A 24,155-nucleotide genomic window follows, 5' to 3' on the forward strand; every position below is an offset into this window, starting at 1 on the left:
ATACTGCCTTCTTCTTATTTCTGCAGTATGTTAAATTTTATTTTATGGTTTTGTTAATTTATGGGACATAACAACTAAAGATTTGCCCTACTGTTCTGGTTATTACTTTGCAACAAACTCTCTAAAACGTTAATAGCAGCCATCATCAAACTGCATCATATTAGAGGCCCCAAGCAAGAATTGCCCAGAGGATGGGCGCCTGGGTGGCTCAGTTGGTTAAGCGACTGCCTTCGGCTCAGGTCATGATCCTGGAGTCCCGGGATCGAGTCCCACATCGGGCTCCCTGCTCGGCAGGGAGTCTGCTTCTCCCTCTGACCCTCCCCCCTCTCATGCTCTATCTCATTCTCTCTCAAATAAATAAATAAAATCTTTTAAAAAAAAAAAAAAAAAAAAAAGAATTGCCCAGAGGAGTCAAAGTACAGAGATGGGAGAGAATAATATTCTTTTTCCTACCATTATCTGTAGGCCCTTTCACTCATGTATCTTCCTGGAGTGGGATGGCTGGAATGGGTGGGGGCTGGTTGAGCATCTCTTTCTTCACAAGGCTTCTCCAGGTAGCCTGCTTGGGCTTTCTCACAGCATGACAGTCTCAAGTTATTCAGACTTCTTATATGGCAGTTGGCATCCCCCAAAGTGAGCATTCCAAGAGATAGGAAGCAAAACTTGGCAGTCTATTAAGGTCTGGGTTCAGAAGCTGGCACAGTTATTATCCTCCATATGGTATTAGACAAATCCGTCAGATCCTGTGCAGATTCAAGGGAAAAAGATCAGTCTTCATTTCTTACCAGGTGTGCCCAGAACTCTGCAGCCATTTTTGAGCTGCCAAACTTATAAGCTTACTCTACTGAATTCTATTCCTAATAAACAGATGAAGTGAAAAGATTTAAATACTTAAATACTAGGACTTGGATTTAGAGAAATTTGAAGATGTATCTTAGTATCTACTATTTTAAGCAAGTATGTTCACCAGTTCAATTTATTAAACTGACACCAAGCTTGTGTTTTCCTCTTCTTTGCTATAAGTGGTTACTTTGCTGACAGGTGCATCTCTGGTTCTAACCAACAAGTGATTAAAAAATGATGAACAAGCAATCCCTTTGTTATGAACATTATTTCACATGCTATAGCCTAGAAAGATATTTGCAGTAAGAAAACAAAATTGGAAAGAAGCAACTTTGTACTTCCAACTATTATTTACCATGTTTATTTTTTTTAATTTAATTTTATTATGTTATGTTAGTCACCATACAATACATCATTAGTTTTTGATGTAGTGATCCATGATTCATTGTTTTCATATAACACCTAGTGCTCCATGGAGTATGTGCCCTCCTTAATACCTTTCACCGGGCTAACCCCTCCCCCCACCCCTTCCCCTCTAAATGTCCTCTTTGAAAACCTATAGATTTTCAGGGTTTCTACTCCTTGCTTCTTATTCTAACAAAGTATACGTGTACTTGACTATCAGAGGTTGCTTTGTGAAAAACACTTTCAAATAATAAAGTAGTGGATTTATTGGGGACTCAATATGGATAAATTTATAAAAGTTAAATAAGCCATAAACAGGATAGTTGTTCAAATGTGGAAATGCGACTGCCCTCTCATGACATGTCTGTCACTCTTCAGATAGATGTTTTTTCAGAATCTGCATGCTGGCTGATTATAGCTGGCAAACTAGGGAAAGCATTGAAAGAACTGAAGAAAGTTGCTCAATTTAATGGCAGAAAAGATGCTGCAAAGAACCTAAATATTGAGGTGGGAGAAAAATATAGTAGCTCTATCATGAGGCTTGTTTCCCATCCCTGGAAAACATCACAAAAGCAAGAATTACAATGGTGGTACATCATCATTAAACAACCTCAAAACAAATACTGCCAATGAGAGTTGTCATTCTTGGCAATCAATTTCTCTTACTAGAAAAGGATTTAAGACCTCTTTTACTTTGTATATCATGAAAACTGACAAGAATAACATGCATTACTCAGAGTACAATACATACATACATATAGACATACATACGTAGTACATCTCCCCCAAGTTTTATGTATCAGAATAGCTCACCCTTCTGGGAGAAGACCCAATGTTCCTAACTACTGATAATTTTTGGTTGAAGTTGCTCTCAGATTGTCCAATTTACTTCCTTTCTCATCACTGATACTGACTGGAAAATTTTGTTCTGATTTGAACATGCCATAATATTAAATGACAACTGACTGCTATTGAAATAGACAGGATGGCAGTTGTAAACCATGGATTCATGACTGGTATCTGCAAGCCTATATTTTAATATGTCCCATAGCACATAACTAGTACTTATAAGATGCTGCAAAAGGCAACTGTGACTTGAATAAAACCCATTTCATTCAGATAAACATTTTATTTTCTCTTTAATAACACAAAGAAGTTTGGTATTATTTTACAAACTCTAGAGATTTAAAGGAAATGTATAAAAAGAGAAATTATTTTCTCATTTACCTTTCCACTGTTGGCCCACAGTTACTTTATATATCATGAGGTAAATTTTTCAATTAGGATTATGCCAATGACCTGATAATGCTTTGAATTAGACCAAACTTCATATCCACACAGGTACTAGAGCTGTATGCCAGGGTGTTGTGGAAGGGTAATTACATATGACTAATTCTGCTTTAAGAGAGCAATACTGTCATAGCAATAACAAGGCATGCATGGACTTAACACAGTATACTGAAAGATATATGTAAAGTGGACCATTGTACAAACGTAGCCTTTGAGTATGGAAGACCCTGTGTGGGGATGACATAATATAAGACCCTCTCTGTAATAGGAAAGAATAACCCATTTGTTAATAAAACTTGTTGAGAATATTACATTTAATAATATGCTATATATATAAAAACAAAATTGATAGGAGACAAACAAGATATTCAAAATACTCCCATTTGATTAATAAATGGTAAGAGAAGAAATCATATTTGAGTTTCTATCTGAGTAGGATTTAAGTAGTAATAGAAAATGTTTCCAGAAAAAAGAACTGCTAATGGCGATTACACTCAGACATTGTTTTTGGCACTTTCTCCAGAACTCTAACAATAAATATGCTTCTATTTATTTACTTATTTTTAATGTGGAGGTTCTGAGATCCAAGATGCAAGAAGAACTGCCTTCTCTGGAACAATGCCATCCTAAAATCAGAGATTGTTTCCAGTTTTGCCATGTGCAAGACTCTATGTTGCCTCTGCTTTATCCAGTTTGAATATTCTCATCATTCCCTACTTTATCTAGAGCCTTCCAGCACATTTCATGCACTATGGTGTATGCCTAATTCAATGGTCTTTGAGACAAAGCAGATATACATATTTGAATAGAAATTTGTGTGTGTGTATATTTGCGTATATATGTGTGTATAACATATATATCTTGTATAGACAGAGACCAAAAATACAACTAAATAAAATTAAAACATTAAACAATAATTTCTTCAAATTTTTCTATAAAAGTTTGAGATGATGCATTTATGACGCATTTTCATTGGAAGGCTACTAGACACTAACCATGTAAGCAGAGAACTCCTGGTAGCAGAATTCATCCATGGAAATCAACTTCATTTATATTAGAAGACAATAGTGGGTAAAAGTGTGGTATTTTAATTCATAGAGAATAATATTCAAATCTCGAAACATTATCCTAACATAACTTATAACCTAGAGCAAATTAATTACATTCTTTAGCCATTAACATGTTACCTGGGAAATTAAGATACTAGTATCAAAGTCATATGGTAGTTAAATTTGTTATATTTATTCAATATTCACCAAATACTGATCATATACTCATGATGTACATAACACGATTCTAAGCCTGAAACTATAGCAATGTATAAAACATATACAGCACCTGCTTTCACTGAGGGTTACATTCTAATAGGTGAAGGTAGATGTCAGCTAACAAACACATGGCTAAAGAATGGTCTGTTTAATAGGATGGCATTTAAGCAAAAACCTGAATGAAGAGATCACACTAACCACTTGGTTCTATAAAATAACCACAAAGAGCATGCTGCTTAAGATTTCAAGGTCTGGAACCAGAACGCCAGAGTTTAATTCTCATTCCCTGACTAGTATTTGTATGAATTCAGACAGCTTACCTGATATTTTATGGCTTAGTTCAAGCAGGAAGAACAGAAAGAGAAAAGACGTTGAAGTAGCATGATTAAAGAATGTTAAGGAAGTCAGTGAAGATGCAGCTGAGGAAAATACCCATCAGGAGAGCTTAAAACAGCTTAAAATGATCTCCATGGAAAATAACTTACATATCTGTCAATACAAAATTCTATACTCTTTAAGGAAAACATTAAAATCCAGACACTCAAAAATGTACAATACACGATGTTCAGCATCACATCAAAAATTACTGTACTTAAAAAAGAAACAGAAAATCTGACTTATAATCAGGAGAAAAACCATTCAATTAAAAAAAAGTGTTGATGGGATTGGCAGAAAGTAATGTCTAATCAGCTATTATTAACTATGTTCAAGAAAATAAAGAAAACATGAATACACAGAGGAGCTAATTGGATGATATAAAAAAAGAACTAAATAAAACTGAAACACTCGGTGGATGGATGAAGAGAAGACTGGACACTTCAGAAGAAATCTTCAGTGACTTGAAATCACAGCAGTAGAAACTAATCACTGCAGTTCAGAGAGAAAAGAATAAAAAAATACAGAGAGTCTGACGTGGGAAAATCAAGGGTTCTAACCTATAGGTAATTAGAGCCCAACAGACAGTAAAGGCAGAGTGGAAGACAGGGGTGGTGGTTGGGGGGAACTAAAAAAGTACTGACCAAAATTTTCTAAATCTATAAGTCCAAAAATCCAAGAAATTCATTGCATTTATTCTGCTTGGTTTCCAAGAAAACTATAAAGATGCAGCAAAAGCAAATGTTGAACACTAGTATTAAGGAAGAGATCTTAAAAGAAGCCAAAGAAAAAGCATCATTACTGATATAAGAACAAAGATCAGTATGATAACAGACTTCTCCTCTGAACTATGCAAGCCAGAAGACAATGAGCCAACATCCTAATTATTGTTTTTGTTGTTGTTCCTTTCAACACTGTCAACCAAACCTTTCTAAACCCAGTGACTATTCCTGAAAGAAATCAAGGTGAAATCAAACTCTTTTTTTTCATAAAATCGAGATTTGAAGAAATTATCTCCTTATTTCAAATAAATTCCTCTACTAAAATTGGATGGATGTGTTTATTAATCTGTTTCAAAATGTTAAAATGTACTTTTTTTTTTCAAAGCAAAATACTAGAAGTCTGGTGTAGCTGATAACAAATGAATACACCTAAGAAATAGAAGAGTTGTATAAAAATATGATCATAACGTGCTTAGAGAAAGCAGAGAATTGCTGAAATGATGAGAAAAGAGAACCAAGAATTGAGAGAACAAAAAACTTCAGAAAGGGAGTGAACTTCTGCATCTTCTGGATGGAGACCTACAGATAGTTGCCAATTCTTGGTATATGGAAGAAGCCAGAGGAAGAGTACCCTAGCATTTACCCAGCTGAAGGGGTGTTAAGAACACACAGTTTCTCCCCCACATCTGGCACATGACATGGGAAGCTAAAAACAAAGCAAAAAGGACTTGAAAAGAAGAGTATACCTGTCTCAGGAAACCAAATTAGAAGTTAGGACACAAGAGGGAGAGATGTGATGCAGAATACATACAGCCCTAGTTAAAAACAGTAAATCACTAGGCATGTATCACAGGTAAATATCACAGATACACTGAGTCTCACCAAGGCTGCAGTGCAGACTAGATTCATCACAGGTCCTGCGTGCATTAATAGTAAACAGTCACCATGATACCTGCCCAGCAGAAGGAAGTGTAAACCCTCTCGAGATGGCAGCATATAGAGCCTATTCAATTTTTATGCACAAAGTCCATACAGCCTGTTCAATTATTATGCACAATGCCCATACCTTAATTTTTAAATGCACTAAGCATGTTGAAAAACACAGGCCCACATCACTGAAAATGAAGAGAAAGCCAAATATAAACTAAATCAGATTTGATTCAGACTTTCAAGTTAGCTCACCAGGACTTGAAAACCACTATAATAAATATGATACATAATAAACAGTTAAAAGGGAGACCAATAAATGAAAGGTTGGGGAATCACTAAAGAATTAGAATATATAAAAAATCAAACGTTAAGAAACAAATCTAGTGTTAAAAAAGATCAATACCCACCATTTGCATTGTCATGGATGGAACTGGAGGGGATTATGCTAAGTGAAATAAGTCAGGCAGAGAAAGACAACTATCATATAGTTTCACTCATATGTGGAACATAAGGAATACCATGGAGGACATTAGGGGAAGGAAGGGAAACCTGAAGGGGGGGAATCAGAGGGGGAGATGAACCATGATAGACTATGGACTCCAGGAAACAATCTGAAGGTTTCAGAGGGAAGGAGGGTAGGGAATGGGTTAACCTGGTGATGGGTATTAAGGAGGGCACGTGTTGAATGAGCACTGGGTGTTACACGCAAATAATGAATGATGGAAAACTACATCAAAAACTAATGATGTACTGTATGGTGACTAACATAATAGAAAAAAAGTTTATAATTCAGTGGCTTTCCACAATATAATCACTTAAATACCACAATGCAGATATAGAAAATGTTCAGCACTCCTCAAAGTTTTCTCATGAGAGTAGAATGATGGTTACCAGAGGCTGGGAAGGGGAAGAAAAATTGAAAGTTTGTACCCTTTGACCAACATCTCCCAGTTACAAGATGAATAAGCTCTAGAGATCTAATGTACGGTATGGTGACAATAGTGTTAGTAATGCTGTGTTGTATACTTGAAATTTGCCAGAAGAGTAGATATTAAGTGCTCTCGCTATACAGGAGAGAAGTGATAACTATGTGGGGTGATAGATATGCTAGTTAGCTTACTTGTGCTAATCCTTCCACAATGCACATCAATTCATATCAGTGTATATCAAAGCATCACTTAATACACGCAATTTTTCTTTATCAATCCTACCTAGGCTCATTTGTTATGATTATTAGAACTAAAAGATTTTATATTTATTTTTTAGAATACGCAGTCCACTGGTACTTGTTCTAAGTCTCTGGAAATACATGAAATCCGTATTAAGTTTAGAATAATGGGGTCTTTTAATAAAGACTAAGTTTACTCACTATAAGCGTTCTCATCATGGAAAGTTTCCTTAATCATTATAATCATTTCCTCACATATAAAATGTAAAATAACTGTTCTACTTAAAGTTAATTTGATATTAATATTATAACAAATACAAAATCATTCTGTGTTCTTTATAAAGGCAGGATAGCATACACACTAAAAATTTTTGCAATTAATATTAATGAAATATTAAATTGAACTGATTGATACACTATCAAATTTACATTAGGCTTTCAAATTTCAGAGAAACATAGACCTTAGGGAAAACAATTTCCCTAAAACATATCCATAAAAGTAACTAAGTAGACTGAGTGATGCAAAATACAAGGTTCAAGACCTGTTTTCAAAAAGGATACAGTTCATTTTTTTAAATGATTTCTTTAAAAGGAAGAATTAGTCACTGGTAATATATGCACATATAAATAAGACAAGGCCGGGGCACCTGGGTGGCTCAGTTGGTTAGGCGACTGCCTTCGGCTCAGGTCATGATCCTGGAGTCCCGGGATCGAGTCCCGCATCGGGCTCCCTGCTCAGCAGGGAGTCTGCTTCTCCCTCTGACCCTCCCCCCTCTCATGTGCTTTCTCTCTCTCTCTCTCTCAAATAAATAAAATCTTTAAAAAAAAAAAAAAAGACAAGGCCATGATCAAGGGACCTTTTTAGTGATGCTGCCCACAAATGGGCATAGTGAGTGAACACATCGGGCTAGTTATGAGATTAAAATTTCTCAGTGCCAAACACTCTTATCTCTACTTTGTGATGTTGGAGCTGGAACTGAAAACCACATTTCTGCTTTTCCAGCTGGTTCCCTGTCAACCTTTGCCAATAGGGGGAGCTAGATACATATTGCAAAGGTGCAAGAGGAAGATGAGACTTGTTCCTTCTTGTCTATTTCCTTTTCCTGTTAGTGTCCCTCCATAATGCCTCTTCACTCTAGTAGTGGCAACTCCTCCTTGTATCAACACAACCCGCTTTATCATGCACCACCAAGAGTTACAGCTGGTCTGTGCCCCCTCTTCAAACGCTTGGGTCTAGGCCATGCAGGGCCCCTCCTCTTAATTCAGAGACATCAGCACTAAATGAGTAGTGCCACCTCAATGATAAGAGCTTCAGCTCTACTTCTTTTCAGTTCCTAAATTTTAAAATTCGAGACTTCTCTTTGTTTTCCAAGACCTATCAATAATATCTGTTTCCTACTATCATCTCCCACAGCACACCTGAGTGTTTTCCTCTTGACTTTCCAGCTTGAGTCAACATTTTTTCTAAATTATATGACAGAGTTGAATACTGTAAAAAGCTAGAGACCATTTAGTCTATAAAACCCAAAATATTTACTGTTAGACAAAATTTGCTGACCCCTTATTTGAACATCCTTTGGTATAGTAAGAAAATTCGGTATCCCTTTGGTGTGGAGGGAAGCATTAAAGAGTTTCAAGCAAGAAAGGAGCTGATACAAATGCCAGTTATGATTTTATATCTTAGTTTTGTCACTAGTAAGAAAGTATTGGGTGTATACATATAAATGCTATTAGAATGCACATAACATAAAGATAATCTTGACTGGACTGGGAAAGATTCTATAGAAAAAAAGGAAGAATCAATTTGAAGTGCTTTGCTTTAAAATATATTATCTCTTTTCATAGGTCCGTTATTTAGGGTATATCTACATTTACTAGTGGTTTAGCTGCAACACTAGGTTCTTTAGTACTGATAACTAGACAGTATTTTGCACCATTTTCAGTAATTCTCTATGGATCCCTGCCCATCATGATTTCCATATGTGTTTACTTCCTACCAGACACCCGAAATCTCTCTCTCCCTGATACCATAATGGATGTGGAAAGATGGTGAGCATAATTCATTTATTTTTGGCAAACTAGATACGGTTGTAGTATAGTGACACAGGATGAATCCAAATTCTACATGCATTTACACATTTGGAAATTTCTTTATAGTGATCTATTGTGGTCAATATGTGCATGTGTCATTTTACTTAGATTTCAAAAATACCAGGACACATGGTTCCAATAAAAAGTGGTTATTATGCATATTAGTAATCCATATATTGACAAGAAACTTTGTAATATTGCAGTACATTTATATAAGGGACATTAAAGAAAGCACTTACCGACAACGAATACAGATGGGATTAACAAACAAGAAATATTGGGCACCTGGGTGGCTCAGTCGTTAAGCATCTGCCTTTGGCTCAAGTCATGATCCCAGGATCCTGGGATCGAGTCCCACATCGGGCTCCCTGCTCAGCAGGAAGCCTGCTTCTCCCTCTCCCACTCCCTGCTTGTGTTCCTGCTCTCGCTAGCTTTCTCTGTCAAATAAATAAATAAAATCTTAAAAAAATATATATATATCATTTCTTCCTAATTTAATCTATGAATTCAGTACAACATTAATCACAGTACATTTTAAAAAGAATACAAGCCAAGAAAATGGAAGAAAGGAGATTAATGTATGGAGGTGAGTAGTGGAAGTACCAAGAGATAGAGAGAGAATGGTGCTTGCCCAAATATTCATTTCAAATGGACAGATTACAAACATGATATTGGCATTGAATTAGAAAAATTCTACTAGACTAGAACAAAATAACAGATATATGCATGTGTATGTATCTACATGAAATAATATGTATATTTGGACATGTCTATATGCATTATGATGCATGTACATAGATGTTATAGATGTTATATATGCACAAATATACATATGTGTGTATATGTATATTTATGTTTATATGTAGGTATGCATGTATATAGGCACATATACACCTTTATGTAGTCATTTATAACTATATATTGATATGTATATAATTCATAATGTTGACATTAGAAAACTGTAGAATTATAAAAATATAAAATATTTTATATATTTTTAAGTATTTTAAGCCTAAAATAATGTACTGGGATAATACAGACCAAATTAACTAATGTGTTTGCTTCATTCTAGATCTTCCGCCCTGAGGCAAAGCTATTAATATGTCAGAGCAAATTTCATCCTACTTAATAGAATCATATGCTACAATTAATTACTGTTTCTCCAAGGACACACTTCCCTTATTTGGTTTACAGAGTCCCACAATATTTTGGTTTTCTCCAAAATACTGATGTTTTCTTCTTATATTTTCCAAATCTTTTCTCCCCACAGTTAAATACTAGAGCATCCTAAGGCTCAGGCCACTGAACACTGCACCATTTACATACTGTAATTCATCAGTTTTAATCGTTTATCCCCAACTCACTTCATACATTCAGATGCCTAATTAACAATTCGACTGGTGGCAGCAATGCCATTCTACTTGCTCAGGTCATAAAACATAGTGATCTTTCTCTCCTTTCTTTTCTTCCTTACTCCCATGACATCAATCAGGAATCCTTTTAGCTGAATCATGTTTTTTAAAAAAAGGGAAACACTTCTTGATCCTTCCAAAATCCAAGTCAGCTCATATCACACACTCATGTAATGGCTCCTGTTACAGTCTGGGTTCTTTAGAAACAGATGACAAAGGAGAGACAGTTTGGGGTACAAGCTATTCACTGGATAGCAACACATGTAAAAGGAAGGGGCAGAAGCAGAATTAAGAGGGTCTAATGTCTCAATTCACAATTTCTTTAAATAACTTTTTTTTTATTCTGCCATGATAGAAAAAATGTCACAGATTTGTGGGTTTATTAATTGCTGTATTTGCATATCTTTGAATCTTATCATTCCCCTCTGCAGACACTTAGATTTCATCTTCCACCTTGGGAGAAGTCCATACATCTATCTGTTCAGATTCTATACTCCAACACATTCTTTAATATCATTTTCTTAGGGCTTCAGTTCTATCCTCTAAACAATTTGTACTTCACATGATAGTTCACTAACCTAAATGTATATGCTGTTAAAATCAATATGTTGCAGTTATGGCACAGATTAACATCATGTTATGTTTGAAGGAATTTCAATAAACTGTACTTTTCTTTAGCTGTACTTTACCTTTTACTTTCTTTCATTTTTGGAGACAGATACTGTAAGAACTCTAACTGCAGAGAAGCACAAAGAAATGACCTTTTAGAAACACAGAGTGCTAAAGAAGTGTTGGACTGTTTCAAAGAAGACAAACCAAAAACTTGATCACATGCCGATTTTTTTTTATTTTATTATGTTATCTTAATAACCATAGGTTACATCAGTAGTTTTTGACGTAGTGCTCCATGATTCATTGTTTGCATATAACACCCAGTGCTCCATTCAGTACATGCCCTCTTTAATACCCATCACCAGGCTAACCCATCCCCCCACTCCCCTAAACCTCTAGAACCCTCAGTTTGTTTCTCAGAGTCCACAGTCTCTCATGCCGATTCTTAAAGGCATCACTCAAACCAACCTCTCCTCCATACTTGAGGTCAAAGGTCCAATTTAAGTATAACAAAATCCTAAATATTCTACCCAGATATTTATCTCCTAGTAAAAGTAAAACTTGGTATTCATATTTTAAACCCAAGTTACAACTCATTCTTAGCCACATGGTGTTAGTCTTCATAATTCAGAATTTTTTTTCCTCATTTCTGAAAAAGGATAACAGAATCTTCCTTTTCTGCTTCATATAACTATTGCAAGAAAAATGTATAAAATTAGATTGTAAACATTTGAAAAGGAGTTATTTTACCCAGAAAATTGTTGATCTACCCTATAATTTCTTATACTACCCATAGATTTTTCTAGGATTTGAAACTGACAAGCCTATAATCAGCAAATCTTCTATTAGATTTTTTTTCCTTTATTTTATTACCACATTTCAATGTTGCATAAAAGTGGTCACGTGGGCTTCCTTTAACTGTTCCTCTTTTAAAAGCAATGATTGTACTTTTTTCCAACGTAAAATACAGGTTTTTGTATATTTTTCATTTGTATACTTTATCAGATAAAGTAAGTATCTTTGAAACAATATAAGTCACTTACAATGCTACAAAAAATAACTCCTAGAAAGTATTATTAAAAGGAAGATACTCTTTGCAAAAGTGTAAAAAAAAAATAAGAAAAATATACAAGATCTCTGGGGAAAATTATAAAAATTATAAAGAATAACTGTATATATGGCATACTACAGGATATTTATGGGTATTCCTCACTGTTGTACAGATTCCAAATGTTCTATAAATTCAATGCATTCCAATAAAAGTTCCAATAGGAATTTTCATAAAAACTTGATTCAAAAATGTCTATAAATATTAATGGCCAAGAATATCAAAGGCACTTCCAAAAAAAAAATGTTCCTAGTAAATATCATGCATACTATAAACCCATAATAACTAAGATAGTATGGTATTAAAACAGAAATAGGTCAGTGGAACAGATTAAGGATCTCAGAAATAGAATGAACCCACACTAATAAAGGTGGGAAATCTTTAATATACAATAGGAATAGCATATCAAGATGTATCAGTAGAAAATGAGTGATAATTTAATAAATACACTGAAAAAATGTTTGTCTAAGTAGAAAATTAAAATTAAGCCCTGTTATATCAAACACCAAAGGAACAAATAGAAATTAATAGTTAATAATTTATTGAAGAAAATCAAACAATTCCATGAACATCAACTCTAAGAAAAAATTTTAATAAAATCTAAGTTAGCACCAATTATGAACTTCCACTCATCAATAATCACCATAATATTGAAAAGACAGGTTATAAACTGGGAGAAGATACTTGCAACATGTAAAACTGAGAAAAGTTAGAATCTATGACATGATTTCCTATAAACCACAAAGAAACAATCTAGAAGAAGTATGAAAAGTATATGAATAGCCATTTTATAGTAAATTAATGTTATATTGATAATGTTAATATCTGGCTAATAAATTCTTTAACCCTATGAATCATCAGAAAATTACCTATCCAGACTACGGTAAGACATAATTTAATACACACCCAACTGGTAAACATTTATACATGTAGTAACATGAGTGAATCCCATAAATATTATATTGAGTGAAGTAAATCATATATATACTGCAGAATTCTATTTGTATAAAGTTCAAGGTGATATAAAACTAAACCTCAGCTATAGAACACAGACCGGAAGTTACCAACTCAGAACACTGACTGGAAGGGGCTAAAAGATAATTTGTTAATTGTTCTGTTGGCAATATAAAACATACCTAAACAAGGAAGAAAAAATTTAAAAGTAGTTTCTTTGGAATCATATAGATATGGATTGACTATCCAGGTTAGAAGTTACAAACTAAATGATATCTTTTATGGTTTTTATTCCTTATAACACTCAATTTTCTAATTCATAATAAAAACTATCCTCATGGAATTATTGTAAGGTTTCAATGTTATAATTTATGAAAACTATTTTAAAATGTTCTTGCTCACTGAAGACATTCCACAATGGAGTTGACAGAATTAGTAGCCACAGACAGTAAGTTATTAATATTGTCCATATGTTCAAAAAGTTAGAGAAAAGCAAGAGCATGTTTAAGGAGAGTCATGGAAGATATAAAAATACCCCAATTTAACTTCTAGAGGTAAAAACATATTGAATGTAAAGGAGAAAATATTAGTGAACTTGAAGACATAGCAATAATAGCTACCCATAACAAAGCCCAGAAAGGAAAATATTGAAAAGCCAATGAACATAGCATCAGTAAGTAGTAGAACAAATTCATGCAACCCTGTAATTACAGACCATTAGGGGAAGAGAAATAAGATAAAACACTTATTTGAACAAATAATGGCTTATATTGTTTAGATTGATTGTAAATTCTAAAAATAAAAACATTGTAGAAAAGATGAAAAATATCTTTGAAAGGGCTCATTTTCAACCAACACAGCTAAGGAAAGAATCAGTTAACTTGAAGAAAGTTAATTGGAAATTATCTCAATGAAACACAAAGGCAAAAGCAATGAAAAACACTGGGACAGTACATCCAAGAACAGTGAAAAATATGAAATTTTCTAAAACATGTTTCAGAATACAAGAAGGGGAAGAGAGAATGGCTGAGAAATATTTGAAGAGTTAGTATTTCTTCAATTTCCACAACATAATTAACACCTCAATAATTTCCCAAAATAATTAGTAAGATGCAATGTGGCTTCTCTCTGGCTTTCTCCCTCTCACGGATAGCCAGCCATCACAATGTGAGGACACTCAAGGTGAAGTCCACATGATGAGGAACTTAGACCTCCTGTCAGTAATCAGCATCATCTTGACTGGAGCTAGAGAAACCCCTCCTAAGATTCACACCACTAGCAAGACTTTAGCCCCAGTGGCCAACAACTTGACTTCACCCTCTTCAGACCCAGAACCAGAACCACCCAGCTAAACTAGTCTCAAATTCCTGAACCCCAACAAACCGTGTGATATAAATATTTGTTTAAAGCCAGTTTAAAAAGCCAACTTTTAAGATAATTTTTTATTAATAAATAACTAAATCACTAACATCCTTAAGAGAACAAGAAATAATCTAATTTTAGCAAGACTGAAAAAAGGAACATAGATTACTTTTGATAGTTTATTTTTTGGTATAGTATTGTACACATACAATAAAATGCACCCATCTTAAAGATATAGTTCAATGAAATTTGACAAATATACCCACCAGTGAAACCTATAAGCCAATCAGTTATAAAGCATTTCATAAAAAGGAACTTCTCTGAGTTAATGATCATTACATATTCAACTTGTCAAAAATATAATTTTAAATCAGTGAACCTCAGAGGTAAATGGGATTTCAAACTTGTGTGTCACTTCTTCTAACATTCCCTTGGATTATGGGCAGACAGAAAAAGAAGGAGCAGGGAAATCATCTTAGCCTTCAACTTTTTTAGTGAGGAAAAACTCCAAATTCACATGGAAAAGGGTGTGGATACAGAGAGGGATGATTATTCAAGGCCATTAATGTACATTTAATAAACATCTAAATCTCATCCATTCTATATTATATCAATTTCAGCTCGTAATTCTTCATTTCCTATCACATGATACCACTCCACATCTTTAGTCATTCTAAACTTTCGTAACAGGATGAGGTGAGGGGTTTTTCTTTCTTAAGGAAGTGATGAGTAAGATCTTACACTGTGAATTAAAAGGGGGTAGCAGCACAGCATGAATAATCTCAATACATACAAGAGATGTTTCTACAACACAGGTTTCTTAAGACCTTTTATCAATCTACTCCTGCCACCCAAACACCAACCAAAGTTAAAATAGAAAGGGAAGAAGGTTGTAGTATTTGGAGTCATCAACTATTATTATGTGAATACAGTGTCCCTGGTGAGAGGTGATGCCCTCCTCACATGTAGCAGGGGGCAGGCATGGTTTCCTTATTTGATAATAAAGGGCTCCAGGACAATCACTCCTAACTAAATATTGGGAATGCCAGGAAGGAAAGACTGAAACCTCTTTCCCATTTGGACATCTGCTTAGAACTTGATGATCTACATCTGGAACTCAATGACCAGAAGAAACATGAATAATAGGACATGGATATACAAGCAAAAGAGTAAAGAGGGAAACCTACATGACTGTATTACCTGTAGAAAGTATGAGGGACAAGTGGGCATTGCAGAAAGCACCTAGGCCTGAGTCATCTTGCTAATATCTTAACCAAGAAGGCTTCTTACCAAAGGAGGGAAAGGAATAAGGTGGATTCCTCTGGCAGGAGCTAACAGAAGAAGAGGTTTAAAGGAGCCAGATCAGCCACACCAGCTAAGTATATAGTGGGAAGACCACAGAACAGGGTCCTTCCTTAAAACTTACATAATTACTCTCCCCCCAGAAGAGTACCAACACTAAATACCTTTTTACTCAGTGGGAATCAACGTTTCATCAGTTGTAGCCAGACCAACAAGAAATTGATGATAATAGCTAACAGGAAAAACAAAACAAAACAAAACCGTTTCCTTCTTACCTAGCAGCCTAAACCTATCATAAGCAAAGAAAATGTCTCAGAAACAGACTACACACATCTCCCATTGTTCATTCCGGATGCCAAGAGTTTGAATTGGAACAGACAATGCCTGCTCCATATTTCCAGATCTGTAAGCAGATGCCCAGTCTACACTGATGAGGATCTGAAGATATTTAAGTTAAATATGATATCAGAGTTTTAACTGGTACTAGACCAAAAATAATAGAAACTGACTGATTCTAGCTTTGAGATTCCAGAAGTTACGAGAGATACCTGGATGTCATTAAGAGAAAATGGGATTCTGGGAGCACATTTAAAGCAATGATGTGTGGATGTCTGGGTGGCTCAATTGGTTAAGTGTCTGCCTTCGGCTCAGGTCATGATCCCAGGGTCCTGAGATCGAGTCCCGCATCAGGCTCCTTGCTCAACGGGGAGCCTGCTTCTTCCCTCTGCCTGCTGCTCCCCCTGCTTGTGTGCACGCACTCTCCCTCTCTCTGACAAATAAATAAAATCTTAGAATAAATAAATAAAACAATGATGTGAAATAGAAAACCACTCAATTAGTTTAAAATGCTCAATATTGTCCTCAGTAAATAGTGGGTTTGGTAGTAATTTCCTCAATTTGTGCTCTTAAGGATTTATATATATATATAAAATACACACACACACACACACACACACACACACTTGGGTAATAACCATGCACTAGATTTTTTCCAAGACTATTAGACACTGTATCTAAAATGACATCACAATCCAAAATTTCAAAGTGTCATCATGGCCCCGTTAGAATGGCGGAGCATGGAGACTAGTTGATAAATGAAATTATGGTTCAAGTCTGGCTCACAGGGAGCTCAGTGAGCCATGGATACACTGTTCCCAGGCCTGATTTTATAACCGCGAGATTCAGTGGTAGCTGGCACAACACTAACAGATTCCTTAATCTGTGTGGTAAGACCTATCATAGAGGGAAAGGCAAATTGAAATCTCCACTGTATTAGTTTGCTTGAGCTGCCATAACAAGATACCACAAGACAGATGACTAAAACAAGAGAAATTTAGTTTGCAGAACTATAAGAAAACAGTCACATCAGATTAAGGCAAACAAAATCATTATCTCAAAGATATACCTGTATTTTCATGTTTCATTTGCAGTATTCGCAATAGCCAAAATGTTCATCAATGGACAAATGAATAAAGAAAATATGGCACATATGCCCAATGGAATACCACTGGACAACATGGATGGACTTTGAGGGCATTATGCTAAGTGAAAAAGATAAATACCATATGATCTCACTTATATGTGGAGTCTAAAAAACAAAAAACAAAAACTGAGCTCATGGATATAGAGAACAGATTGGTGGTTGCCAGAGTCAAGAGGTGGGTGAAATAGGTGAAGGGGGTCAAAACCTACCAATTTCCAGGTATAAATCATGATGCTGTAATGTACAGCACAGTGACTAGAGTTAATACTGAATAACATATTTGAAAGTAGTTAGGAAAGTAGATCTTGAAAGTTCTCATCACAAGAAAAAAATTTTATAACTATATGGTGACAGATGTTAACTGGACTTATTGTGTTGATCATTTTGCTATATATACAAATATTGAATCATTACATCGTATACCTGGAAGTAATATAACATTATGTCAATTATACTTCAATGAAAAATTGAACAGTATGCTCTCTCCTCAAACTCTTTCATTATCTCCAAGGAAGGAAATATAATTTACTTAATTATATTGTAGAGAACTCACAGCAGTGGAAAATAATTTATACATTGTAAACTTCCTATGCCTTAAAGAGAAAAAGCAACCTCTAATCTTTATACCTCCTGAACTTGGCAAAAGCATGAACATAGGCATTAGAAGCAAAAGTATCAATCATTTGGGTTTGTTTTGTGCTGTGTGTACAGGCAGATCATGAAGCAGACCTGTGATCAGCATGGGCTGAGAACAACTTGGGTTCTGAACACTCAAGATATGCCTGCGCACAGTCCAGAAAGGCCAGAATGGGAAGAAATGGTTAGATTTCTGATTCCTAACCATAATATTGATATACTCCAGCCTTACTATATTTATAGTTTCTCTAAAAACTTTGAAATGTTAAACTTATATGTGACAGGCAGGGTATTTTAAAGAGCGCTTTTAAGATTTAAAAAAAAAAGTTAAGACTTAAATTTACTTGGAGACTCATAGCAGTCCATCATGTAAGTGACAATCACAAAATTCATCATGTTCAAGAACTTTCCTATGCTTATTCTTATCAGAGTTCTCAACTCAAATATATATCTCTAATGACAACTATGAAAGGTGAATTAAAATGCTTCTTAGAATTAGATGGAATAAAGCCATTTTTTTTTCAAGATTTTATTTATTTGAGAAAGAGAGGGAACAAGCATGAGCAGGGGGCGGAGGGAGAAAGCAGGCTCCCCGCTGAGCAGGGAGCTCAATGTAGGGCTCCATCCGAGGACCCTGGGATGATGACCTGACCCAAAGACAGATGCTTAACAGGCTGAGCCACCCAGGTGCCCCTGGAATAGGTCCTTTTAAAATGGAAGTTGAAGGAAAGTTATCTAAGATAAAAATTTTATTGCACTAATTTGTTTTTCCTTTTTTATGGCAGAAACCTGATTTCCAAATGCTGTAAATTTTAAATGTACATTTTTTTCATTGATATATGTTTGCAATTTATCTAATAGCTGTATTAGTGAACACCCACCATAGGTCAAAACTTGAGGTTACATTATTCCGCATTACAGGACATCACGTCTAGCTCTTCCACTCTGTGGTTTTATCTGGTCTCCTTAGCACTCAGTGGTTTCCAAACAGGCTTTTTTCCCTTCCTGGTGGCTCTTGTTCCTAAGCTTGTCAGTAAAATAAAAGCAGCAAAAGATAAACAAGTGAGTGGCCGTAACGGATCCAGAAGAAATTTTAGAAAATTAAGTTTGGGCTCCTCAACATCCTCTTGAGAAACTGGTACCAAATTAGCATTCCCCTTTTAAAGAAGATCAAAATGAGCCTCCCAAGGGCTCTGAGATGTCATGTAACTTGCCCAAGGCTGCAAAGTTACTTAGAATTAGAAGCAGGTATTCAACTAGAAATACAAGGCTCTTGGATTTTGTGTTCATTTTCTTTCCTTCTGCATACTGGAAAATTATTTTTGCCACTCAATAAAGATATCTATTTCATATGAGAGGTTATTATGGGACAAGAAGCATCAGTTTCATATGCATGTAAAAAGTGATGAAAAGTTGGAACTTGGGATATTCACACTGACACTAAACAAACAGAATATGAGAATTTTAGCAAGGTATTTAGCAGTGTATTCACGTCCTTCTTGGATATTGAAGTTTTAAATTGAAAACCTGAGGCCTTACATTAGGAAATTGAGAAGGGATATAACTATGTATTTTGGTGAGTTTGTTAGTATAGATCTTTCAGTGGTGACTGAAAATTCTTTTTTTTGGTATAACCATTATCAACCTCCTCCCAGGAAATTTTTTTTATGCTCAAATGGACTTATTTATATGGATTCAGCCAAGTGTTCACACTGGCTCACGTACTGGTTTTGTCAGCAAAGCTCTAAAATACATTGCCTTAAAATTCATTCCTGCTGCTGTTTGTTATGTATATTCTTCATGTGGGTCTGAGATTCTGCTTCTTGCCAACTCTTCAGCCATATCCATATTAACTTCAAATTTCAATACTTCCTAGATGTGCAACATTGTACGACTTAACCACTATCACACTCAGGTTCTTTGTCTATACAGCAGTCATTATACATTATAATATACAGTAGGTGTCAATTATGATTAAATGAGAAAGTGCAAATGAGATTTTTGAGTGCTCAGTAACTTTCTTGGTGATGACACAGCAAATGATGAATGCCTTTTACCCAAAGAAATGTTTTTTAATCTGAAGAATTCTGAGGAAATGCTAATCACTGCATTTGGTGTTTTAGGAAATAATAGATCTTTTAGTCAAAGACTTCTACAAAATATTATCTGTATAGTTATTAAAAGTTGTGAAGGACCAGAAATTATCACAAAACCAATCACTTAATTATAAATATAAACAACCAGGACATTCCTTTTTCAGTTACTGTCCTATTAAAATCTATGTAACAATTACTTGGAAAACATTAAATTTGGTTATGGCAATTACAAGGATAGTGCTTAATATGTGACATTTAAACTTATCAGTAAGAGTGGAAAGAATATAAGATTTGGATTACTTAGGCTCAAGTTCCAGCTCTTTTCACTGGTTGCCTGATTAAAAAACAAATCCCTTATTCTCTCTAATCTTCAATTTGCTCATGTATAATACAGGCACAACACACTGTGAGTGTATTTATTACACAAATACATCTCCAGTGGGTTTTCACCCTGATGTTTTGGGGGAGTCCTGCCTCCTCTGTACCTAAACCATTTCTCTCTTGTTCTGCTTCTATATCTACTTACTTGTTTCTGACCACTTCTCTATGCCTGTTTCTATGTCTCCCTCTGTCTCTGCCCCCACACTGCTATTGTTTCCCTTTGTTAAATGTCTTCCCTGCCTGTCATACACCCACAAACTGGCTCAAAAATCTAATGCCGAATGACTTGATGTTGAGCTAAATTCAGGTACTTTCTTCTATCAATGCGATGTGAGGTTTCCTTCTTTTCTACACGAGGGAGTATATTCCCATCTTAATCATTTCAAGATCAAATTCCCATCCTAATTCTCTGAGTTATTTCTTGATTATTGCCAGTTTCTTAAAATAAAGATATTACATAGAAGCCGCTTTTTTGGAAGTGAAAAATGTTGGTGTCGCTTAGGGAATAGAGAAATTCACTGAAGTTCATGTTAGTTCTGTGGGAAACTTGTTCTGTAAATTGAAAAGCAGTTCATGATATGTTATAGTTTGGCATAAAAGGGATTTCTGATGATTAAACTGGCATTTGGAAAATGGATTTATGTTCTTTGATGTCCAACTAAAATGGTAACATCTTAAATCATTGTACAGTCTATACACAGACTTAAGTATATATTACTATAGTAACATAAGTTCCTCAGGAAGAGAAAAATCTGAAGCTTAGAAACTTGAATAGATTTGCTCACTCAAATCCTGAACAGGATCATAGCATGAAGACAAATGGGTCGGGTCATTTTTGATATAATCATCATAAGAGTTTAGGTTTTCCAAATAGCAGGTCACGTTTATATTGTATCTATTACAAAATAATTTCAGCCAATGTACCTGATTCCCCTCAAGATAAAATTTGATTTTTCTTTTGAAACTAAATTGTTTCTTGATTATTAATGGGTCATCTAAGCCTCTGTTAATTCCCTGCTAGCTGAAAGTCAAATGATTCATACATACTCCCTAGTGACCAGAGATGAAAGGGCCTAACTATATTGGTTCCTCAGATGCTCATCCTTGGTACACAATGGAAAAGCAACTAGGTTATATGTTGTAAAATGGAAACAACTACAATGATGAATTGGCACCAAATAGATAAAAACCACTTGCACATTTAAGGTCAACGCCTATACATTTTATATGTGGCAACAACCATTTACCATCTAGCACATTATCATAATTTTGATTACAGCTAACCTATTTATATGCCCTAACACCCAAAGGTTCCTCTTCTCTACCAATGTTCAAAAACTAGAGGTGACGGTGGGACAGAGGGAAAATGTGAGGAGCATATGCATGTCTTTTATCAAAATAGTGGAGATTTATTGAGTGTCTACCATATGCCTAACCCTGTGTTACATCCTCAGAAAGCAAAACATATAAGGTATCTTCCCTCCCCAACTTGAAATTTTAAGCTACTTGCACAGACAAGATCTACATTCATCAAATTACTAAGAAATAATGACATACAGTATAGAAAATAAGAAACAAACGTCTAGTAGTTGTCCTCTGTGTGTATAAAGCCATTACTGTGTATCAGCTACTGGACTATAGAGTTTAAACCCATTGTTTAAGATTCACAATAATTTACTTGTACATTTTACAGCTAAGGAAGCCTCTCCAAGTTCACACCGCTAGTATGAGGTAGAGTGAAGACATGAACCTGTTCTGTCTCAAAATATCTTTAAGTATTATAATAATCTTTAGAATTAGCACATCAAAAGAAAATAGAGAAATGTGCGAAATGGAATTCTGATAATGTGTCTGTTGTATGTGTGTGCATACATGCAGGGTGTCTTACCATCAAGTATTACAGTTACATGGCAAAATCAGTGATTGCCTAGAGTTCTTTCATCTTCAAAGCACTAAGAACTTCCTTTGTCAGGAATCTTGGGAATACTAGTCCCAGGAAATTTAAAAATGTGTTTAGTGTTTCCCAACATGAATGTGTCAGTGCACAGATCCATGGTAACCCCAGTAGCTCTGTCATAAGCCCCAGGGAGAACAAAAGCTCAAAACATTGCCAGATCATTTCTACTGTCAAGTTGCCATATTTTCACTCATAGGTAATTCAATACTAAAGAATGTTTATTGGTATTTACTTGGTGCTACAACCATCTTGTCCCCTCACCCCCACCCCAAAAAGCAACAGTAGTCTCCATGCTCTTCTGTAGTATTCTACTAAACCACACAAACTCTCCCTGTCCCAGAGAGCTATCCATTATTTACATATTCTTCCATCCAAACCCCGAATTCCCACCATCCTAAGAGAATACTTCATCTTGCTCTGGTGAATATAGTTGCTAGATCTGGAGTAAGGGTCAGCGGATGCCCTAACCTACCCTTATGATCATGCCCACCACAGCTTTCAGCCCTAACAAACTCACTAATCAAAATTCACCTGCCATGATCACAAACTATTCTCTAAAGGTGAAATGTTTTCATTGGAAATTCTTAGGGAACTGAAGAGGGGGAACAAAAGGGGCTGAGAAAACAGATCATAAACGTCTGTCAAATGTATGTTGATGACATGGACATTTATTTCTCTTGTTTTAGGAATAAAAACTTAAAATTCAAGTGACCAATTACTTTGTGACTCAGGAACCTAAACAGATTTATGATAGGATTTTTAGAAGTTCAACATCAAGAACTGGCCAAAAATGATCCTTGCACCTGATAGGGGGAAGCAAAGCAGGATTCTCCTCCATTGTACATTTGACAAAATGGAGAGAATTTATTGGATTTCCAACCACAAAAGGGCCCTTGAGAACTGATCAGACAATCTAAACCTCTGTCCTCCAGGCAGATCTGCAGCAAGATCTGTATGATGTGAAACTATTGGAAAATAACGAAAATATAGTTAACCATCAGGGATTTTGTCTACTTGACATCAATCATCTGTAGGTTTTACAAATTCACTTTTTTCTTTTTTTCCCGTCTCAAGTAGATTCCTTTTTTTCCTATGCAGGCCCTTTACCCAATCATTGCAATGGTTGAAAGACTAAGGTATTTAGATTCATTGGAACTCTAACATAAGAACTCTGCTGAGGAGAAATTCTTGTTAAAGTTATTAAGGTAAAATTCATTTCCCCAGCTCTTCAAATATCCAGATGTTTGGCATCCTGTAAAGAAGAAACATTAGAATAACTGCCTGCATGTTTCCCTAAATAACACATACCTTATTTAATCCACTTAAAAAAGGTCACCTGTCAAAATCTGAGACCCAAACTTTTCAAGCTATCTCAGAGTCTGAGATTAGAATGACTACTTCCTTAGGGAAAAAGAATATATATCCCTTGACAAAAGGGGCTTACCAAGTAATTCCTCCTCATTCAGAATGTTATAGAACCCCAAATAGCTAAAATTTTTTACTAATAGAGAGTAGAACTGAAGAGAGAAAATGGTAGACTTTCATGCTGTTACATTACAAAGTTTGATATTTTCTCAAAATTATTAACTGGCATAAATTATTTTCATAATTTTAAAAATAAATAATGATAACTTTCTTTAGGGGTTTCCATCTTTCACCCATAGGCTCAACCCCATCTTGGTCTTAAACCCATCTCGATCAGGGCAGGATCCCTTTAGGAACATCCAGCTTGTGGGTCTGAATTGTGAAATGCCACCATT

General features: G+C 35.2%; 1 long non-coding RNA gene across 1 annotated transcript in view; it reads right to left on the reverse strand.

Moving 5' to 3' along the window:
* Positions 1-589: 589 nt before the first annotated feature.
* The window catches only part of LOC110579228, a 359,886-nt gene continuing 336,320 nt past the window's right edge, over positions 590-24,155 (reverse strand). Inside the window, exon 4 of the long non-coding RNA XR_002480236.1 lies at positions 590-743. This is a non-coding gene — a long non-coding RNA (uncharacterized LOC110579228). The remainder of the gene's footprint in view (positions 744-24,155) is intronic.

Source organism: Neomonachus schauinslandi, chromosome 4, assembly GCF_002201575.2.
Source record: "Neomonachus schauinslandi chromosome 4, ASM220157v2, whole genome shotgun sequence".
Taxonomy (NCBI): Eukaryota; Metazoa; Chordata; class Mammalia; order Carnivora; family Phocidae; genus Neomonachus; species Neomonachus schauinslandi.